We start from the raw sequence: 8552 nt of genomic DNA on the forward strand, positions 1-8552 counted from the left end.
GAGTTGATGTAATTATATTTTATGGCTCTAATATGTTCATTTATCCGGGTTTTTAGTACTCTACTGGTTTCACCTATGTAATAGAATTTAGGATGACAAGTACAGGCAAAGCTGTAGACTAGATTGTTATTAAGTAAAATGTCTGTGTTACTATTACTTTGTTCATTGATTTTTAAGGAATTTTTGATTTTATTGTTTAGTGTGGGAGCTAAAATAATGTTATATGGTGTTAAGATCTTTTGGATGTTTTCAAAAATAGTAGGGATATAAACTAACTTTTTGTAAGTTACCTGTGTTTTTGGTTTGGGTTGACGAGAAGGGGGGTTGTGTAGCCATTGGTAGATGATTCTGCATATCCGTCCAAGTCAATAAAGCAACCTTTTTCCTCTTAAAGTGTTCCTGTATGATACGTTCTCAACAGCAACATTGTGCTAACCAAACACATATAATAGAGAACAACAAGCAACCTTGATTCAGGTTTTACTATATTTAAATTCTATTAAAATATTATAGGATAATTGAATAGGATTATAAAAAAAATACATTAAACATTTTTTTAAAATTATCTGAAAATTGAAAAAACAAAAACCTTATATATTGCTTTCAGTTTATTATAATTAAGGCACTAAAAATTATACAAGTTAATACTGTTTTTAGTGCCTACATGTCTTAGCCTTAACTATAATATACTTTAAAATTCTTCAATTTTTCTATTTATATCAATGTATTTGAAGTTTTTAAAATGTTTATATTATGAATCACAGGGCATTGATGTCAGCTTTTTAATAAAACAGTTGATTAATTTTATTTTATAGAATTGTTTTTCAATCCAAATTCATACAATGCACTTTCTTATTATTACATTTATGCGAATATTCAATATTATTACATTTATGCGAATATTCAATTTTAACTCCTGTTTGTTAATTGAATTTACGTCATAAAATACAATTTAGATAATTCTTTTCGACTTGCAAGTTGTGCCGACTGGTATTATCTTTGTTATATGCATCATTAAATGTATCTCCTTCAAAATAACATTAGTAATATTTTATATTTTATTAACTAATAGTGTTTTTTTCAATCTAAATTTTCGTATTAAATCTCTCTTTACGTTCTCCTTATCTGTTTTTTAATTAAAATCTTAAAACAGATTCGAAATGTCCATAATAAGAAAGGGGAAGTTATGTAACAGGTCATATTTCTAAAATATTTCCTTTATCTTTAGGGAGTTCATGCTCTAAACCAATAGTTCTTAACCTTTTCTGCTACCTACATCGCACTAAAGTTTTAAAATACTCTTTCTCACTAACATGAAAAATTCGTCATGTCTTTATTTAAGGGGATGGGATCGCCCTATTTTCTCATATCAATAGGGATTAACTTTAAGTACAGTTTAAGGGTTTGAGGAAAAATTTGTAAACAATATATCCTTATATCTTTAAACACGTCTCGTACTCCCAGAAAATATCTTACATCCCAGGGTTGCTTGCACTCCTCTTTTAAGAATCATTATTTTAAGGTAAGGGTCTGAGTTACGTCATTTTTGCGTCATACACATATTTGTACGTGTATTTACTATGATGCATTTGACATCATAGTAAACCATTCACAAATGTGTAGGAATTCAATTGTTTCTCTATTTTATCAGTAGAAATGCAAACATATAAACTCCCACTGTCATTCGTCTGTCCGTCTGTCCGTCTGTCCCTCGTTAATCTCGAGAACGGAGTTAGATGAAAATTGAGATTAGCTATGGAAAGCATAGTGTCCAAAGGCCCGATTAGTTGTATATATACTTCCCGTCCCGAACCGGAAGTCACGTGATTTTTCAAATTAAATGAAAAAAATTGCAGTCCAGAATTCTGACGATGTCACAATAACATATATTTCATTTTTATTTACATGTATTAGATTATAAAATAAGATTTTAATTTAGATGTAATAATTTAATGTAAAATAATTTTGCTTATTTACACCATTAAAATATTGAAACAAAAATCCCACAAGTCAAATATGCGCTCATGTAATGTTTATGTATACAAATTTAAATTTATGGGTATTCTTAATTATTTCATATAGGGTAATTTCATAACATTAATTTTAAAATATACAACACTAGCAGACGGTACTCATAGAATAAAGCATTTAAATATAAAAAGTTAATTTGGAATTAAAAATTAAAATTTAATGTCTACCAAAACTTACTTGTAGTCTGGATTACGAGAAATTTAATGCTCTCACCACCCAAGCACAAAACTGGATTACAAAATTATTTTGTATACCACGTTTAAGATGCTAAATCCAATAGGACCCAAGTCCTTCTGGCTACTCTGACTCTCAATGAATATCTTTAAGCCATCAAAGGATCGTGAACAATTCATAGAAACGTAAAGTTTTGAGCAAAGACAGGAGGAGAAAAAAGGTAGACCGCTACATTGCAAAGATATTGGTCTTGTCCCCTGTTGACAATCGTCATGGCAAATGCGCGAGTTACTGGATACTGATAGCGACACATCTTTTAAAGAAGAGTAGTATCCGATGAAATGAACTTTATGCACTGTCCGCTACTTGATCCTGTCAGCATTTTGCTTTTAAGCGAGTAACCATGAATTGATATGATTTGCATGCCACTTCCCTTGATGAGACCCTTTGCAGTGTTTATGTTCCGCCGAAGAACAACAATTGCATCGATCTTTCAAGTCAATCGATGGCGAAAGAAACCGTTCACCTCGAGAGGATTTCGTAAGAATCTCATTAATGGAACTCACATGCAAATCATAGCTACGCATGGCACGCGCTTGACTGAAAAGTGTTTACAGAGTCATGTAGTGGAAAGCGCATCTCAACAATCTGACACTGAACTGCTGCAAAATTTCATTGTTACAAAATGTTTTTGAAATTTTCTTATACAAAATGTTAGAGAAATTCAGTACTTTGCAACCCGATATGTCCGAAATGAATCATCGAATCCGAAAACAAACATCTTTCGAAATTCGCCCGGGGTGAGTCTGCATATCTGCAGACCCACCCCTGACGAATTAGGTGTAGATAAATGGTATCAACACCTAATTCATACGAATACTCTAAGAAATCTAAGACGACGTCATCTAACAAAAATCTTCTTAGCGTAATATTTACATAAATTAAACAAATATGAGTATTATTGACAGTTGCCAAACCATATTATAAAAGCAAGCACTTTATTATTTTCTACAGAAATTTCTAAAATAAAATTTTTTAACTATTTTCGTCTTTTAGTTTGTTACAAAGATTATATTTCTTTGTAAAGTTCTTCGTTTTTTTTCAAAAACCTTTATCAACTGTTGATTTGGTTAGGCTTCATTTGATGGGATATGGCAATGCAACACGTGGTCGACCTGTCAAGGGGATGCCTCCCGAGAAGACTTTATATGGGAACTGGCCTCTATTCAGGTATTAGATACGTAAAGAAAACCCAAAAAATTTCACATGACCAGCCAGAAATCAGGTGTGAACCAGCGACAAATGGTATTCAGTGTGAATAATCCAATCACTGGCAGATTATCAATAGATGGACGTTCAGTTTCTTTCCTTTACTTTATATTTTTTGTTTACGGAATAAAACCGGAAATAAATATATCACTCAAAATTGTATTTACTATTGTTGATTTAGCCTATCAGTCCATAATAAACCGCTCTTATATACAATAGGATTAACTAGCAAGAGTAGCGTCGCGGCACGATTAGTTTTGCCCTCGATAAATTAGCGGAGTCTGGACCGGTTTGTATTTGTTATAAACTTTACAAGTTACAAATTATGAGCGAAATGTAATAGTAAGTTTTGTAACAAGCTGCAAGTATTATAAGTTTTGTAACTCGTAATTTTTATGCAAAGGGTCTACACCAAGTTAGATCTTAAAAACAGTTTACTTTACCTCCAAATTTCAAAAGTTTTTAAACAGAAATACAAATGCAGAATTATTGTTACAAAGAATTACATGTTTACATTTCACTTAGTTCAAATAAATGTTTTTAAAAAGAATTTTGTCCTATAAAATTTTCTTTCAGAACACTTGTAATAAGTAAAGTTCTTTCTTTATTTATACAAAAAGTGCAAACACGATATTAAATAATGTGGACAATTATAAAAATGTTTTGATAACGTTAAAATTTTTAAATAAATTATAACATTTACGTAATTTTGTTTAAACAATTAATTAAACGATATAAACATGCATATTTGATTTAAAAATTTATAAAAAATTATTTTGTATTATAATAGAATAAAACAATGTTATTTATTTTATTAAAATAAGTTGCATATCATTTTTATGATTTTAATTTAAATACATTAAGCTGTTTACACTTTGTCATAAAATTTTCAGAAAATTGTTGTTGTTTTGTGTAAACAATCATTTGTTAATTAGTTACTTACAATAAATCAAATATATTCATAATAGGATGAATCTTCGACATTTTTATTATTATTAAAACTTGTTTATAATTAAACACTGATAAAATATTTATGTAATTATAATTCAAAATTCTTTTCAAAATCAACTTCACATTTCATATATATTTTAAAGCAATTCAATGCAATCCTTTTAAGTTAATTTAGTCTTTTGACAATTAAAAATTTTTAAAATTATCATATAAAAATTTTATATATTCGACTTTCTTACTTGTCACACTAATAAGAAATTAATAAAAATCTGTTTTGTGTATCAATCAACTTGAATTTATATTTAATTCTTACAAGTATTTCAAGAAATGAGTTTGATAATTAGCGTATTAATTATATAATAAGTTGCCCCGATCTCCCCTATATGTGTGTGTAGGTATGTGTGCAGTAAACGTAGTAAATACTTAATACATGTATAAATCATTAATATATTAACGGTTAAATTATATCAAAGTTTTATTTTCCTGTGTCTTAACGATAATTCTGTATTTTTCTGTTAGATGATATTAATTATGGCTCTTCAGATCTTTCTAAAACGACAATCGAATATCCCGTATGAGTAGAAATGTCGTAATACAGATGACCAAAAGTTAGTCAACCGAATGCCAGCTGACTGAGTTAACTAATTTGGACTATCCTGTATATCTGAATAATCAATAAAACAATATTTTAAAAATTCAATTTAATTACAAAAATAAGGATTTAATTAAAAATTTTCCGAATGGAAATCAAAGTCTTACATAACAGGAGATTGATTGATAAATTGTATCATCGTATCAGTCAGTTGAAAACTGAAATGAAATTTAAGCAATTTCATTACAACAGATGAAATGTTAAATTTTATCAGATCGAAAATTAAACTTAAATGTATTATGGAGTGAATGTTCTATTTATGGTGTAAATAAATTTTATTGTTAAATTTATTTAAGCATCTTCAAATAATGCTTATTCATATTTATTGTAGAGGGTTCGGCCCATACCATTATAAAGACATAAAATTAGTTAAGTTTCTAACAGCAAATTAATTTATAGCTTCAAAAGAGATCTGCTAAGAGCAATTTTGTAAATATGAAGTACATTTGTAATAAAAAAGAATGAAAGGATTGCAATAGACCGACAATAGGATGAAATAAAAAGGAATGAAAGGATGCAATAGGCCGGCAATAGGCTGCAATAAAAATTAATTAAGTGACTGCAAAAACAACATATGGCTTTATAATATTAGTTATAGAAAATGTATTCTATGTATAGAAAATTCAGAACTACGTAAAACTATATATAAAATTATAATTCCTTCACAAAACTAAACAGCAACCACCCACTCGCTTCCTCTCTCTCTAGTAATTTATTGTACATGACTTAATTTTAAGTATATTAAATAATCTTCTTAGTTAATGAAATTAAATTTCAATAGTTTCATCAAATGGTACAGAATATTAACAAACTGTCAAATATTTTCATTTTAAATCTATATATAATGCGGAATATTTTAAAGATGCTCCTTGACGTAAAAGTTAGATGATGTTTGCAGCAATCAATTCGTGCAAGCAAAGTAAATAAAATGCATTTGATAGATTAATTTAATATATTTAATAATTAAAATGTAAATTAATTGAGACGTCTGTGTTTACTTATTTAAGAAAAATTAATGGATAAATTAAAAATTTCTTGCAAAACTTTTTAATGTAAATTTATTCTATAAAGACACAAATATTAAGTTTATTACTTAGTTAAATTTAATTATATCAATGTTTATTATAAGTCTATTTTCTTTGTTATTTGAAGTTGAAATTCCATTAGTGAAGTATAAATTTTGTATGTGTAATTTTAAACAGTAAAATGTACAGTAAATTATTTTAAATTCCTGATATTAATTAAGCAATTTTTAAAAACATTTAACGACATTTTTATCTTCAAATTAACATAAAATACTGTATATATAATATGATATAATATAAATAATAAATATATTTATATACATATTAGATTCCCTGTCTTAGCCGGAAACCTCGCTCCACTCGCCCATAGACTTAACATTGTGAACTTTGACCTTGTATATCTCCGGTTACAGGTCGAATTTTAAAATTCTGTTTGCGTGATGGCGTAGAACGATGTGAATTCTATTTGTATGCAAGAATTTATTTAAATCTGTTAAGCTGTTTCGAAGGGGTTGACCGTTAACTAAGAGAGCGCTGCCTCGCTCCGCTCAATTATACAAAATATAATACTAATAATAATAGCTACGATATTATATATTTAAATTACATCTAGGTAAATTTTATATATAAATAGAGAAATCTATACTAAACGAAAAGATTTTTTACTTCTAATTGAAGAAATGGAAAAATATGAAAGACATATTAATTTTAAAAGAAAACTGAACTGAAGAAAGGAAATCGATAAAGATCCATTAATAAAAAAGCATGAAAACTATCAAATTAAAAACGTAAGAGTGAAAGGTTCACATAATGTAAAAAGTAAATGGATAAAATCCGAATTTATATAATTATAGAAACACAAAGTGAATGCAAGTCGTAATAAGATAAGAACTAAACCCATTAGAGCTTTCATACGAAAACATGTCCTTTTAAAATAGACGAGGTGATGAAATTATTTTGTTAAACAAGAATGAAATAACCTAAATATTTGATAAATTTGCTTATATAAAAAATATTAATTAATTAATTTCAGGTGAGAGAAATGATGTTTCTTACGAAAGGAATTCTAAGAATTACAACACTATGTGGCAGTTTAAAGGTATTACACAACAATTATATTATTATTATTACACATGCCGAAGCACAAAGTAATAAGGACAAATTTTAAAATATTGTAAAAACAATATTAAAAGTTACGTTATTTTAGCCTCAATTGTTATGCTTATCACGAAGGGTCAAGGGAATTAGGGGAAATTAGGGGAGGAAGTGGGATGTCCAGGTTTTATGGTAGCACTATATTTTCCGCAGAATCCTGAAGAGTAACTATAAAAATTTGATGCAGTTCGGTCAAAGAGATTATAAGGGTATAGAAGACAGACAGACATACAGATATTTTATTTTGTATATAGTCTATAGATATAAAAATAAGTGGGTCGCAAGCAGGAATTTAATTCTTCTTTTCAACTGTAGGTAAGGTAAATTCAACTGTAGTTTGTAATTGGTATTTAATCAATTCAATGCAATCCTTTTAAGTTAATTTAGTCTTTTGACAATTAAAAATTTTTAAAAATTGTGTACAGTAGAGAAATAAAGAAGTTTTAAAATTATACTTATACAGTACTTTAATGGATCCGAGTTCGAGTTCGGGTGGGAATCTCAAATACTTTAAAGTTATTACAGAAATTGCTTTTAGCCCTAGGTATAATTAAATTAATAAAAATATCTATAACCATGAGGCAGATAATAGTAAGGGCTTATCACTCAATGATAATGGGCACAGATACTCAATAGACAATTGATTTCTGATATTTTAATTATTTTAATTTATTTATTTTATATTTTATTATATTAATATATTATTATATTAGATATATGAATTTATTATATTAGATATTTTAATAAATGTCCTGATATATCGGATTCTATCTTCTCCATTATGGGGTAGTGGAAAGCGCATCTCAACAATCTGACACTGAACTGCTGCAAAATTTCATTGTTACAAAATGTTTTTGAAATTTTCTTATACAAAATGTTAGAGAAATTCAGTACTTTGCAACCCGATATGTCCGAAATGAATCATCGAATCCGAAAACAAACATCTTTCGAAATTCGCCCGGGGTGAGTCTGCATATCTGCAGACCCACCCCTGACGAATTAGGTGTAGATAAATGGTATCAACACCTAATTCATACGAATACTCTAAGAAATCTAAGACGACGTCATCTAACAAAAATCTTCTTAGCGTAATATTTACATAAATTAAACAAATATGAGTATTATTGACAGTTGCCAAACCATATTATAAAAGCAAGCACTTTATTATTTTCTACAGAAATTTCTAAAATAAAATTTTTTAACTATTTTCGTCTTTTAGTTTGTTACAAAGATTATATTTCTTTGTAAAGTTCTTCGTTTTTTTTCAAAAACCTTTATCAACTGTTGATTTGGTT

General features: G+C 28.1%; 1 long non-coding RNA gene across 1 annotated transcript in view; it reads right to left on the reverse strand.

The window, feature by feature from the left end:
- Positions 1 to 4958: 4958 nt before the first annotated feature.
- LOC111632159 overlaps positions 4959 to 8552 on the reverse strand; it is a 13782-nt gene continuing 10188 nt past the window's right edge. The window contains exons 3-4 of the long non-coding RNA XR_002757822.1: positions 5185 to 5235; positions 4959 to 5089 (exon numbers count right to left, since the gene is read on the reverse strand). This is a non-coding gene — a long non-coding RNA (uncharacterized LOC111632159). The remainder of the gene's footprint in view (positions 5090 to 5184; positions 5236 to 8552) is intronic.

This window comes from Centruroides sculpturatus, unplaced genomic scaffold, assembly GCF_000671375.1.
Source record: "Centruroides sculpturatus isolate CEXI.00-Female unplaced genomic scaffold, Cexi_2.0 scaffold760, whole genome shotgun sequence".
Taxonomy (NCBI): domain Eukaryota; kingdom Metazoa; phylum Arthropoda; class Arachnida; order Scorpiones; family Buthidae; genus Centruroides; species Centruroides sculpturatus.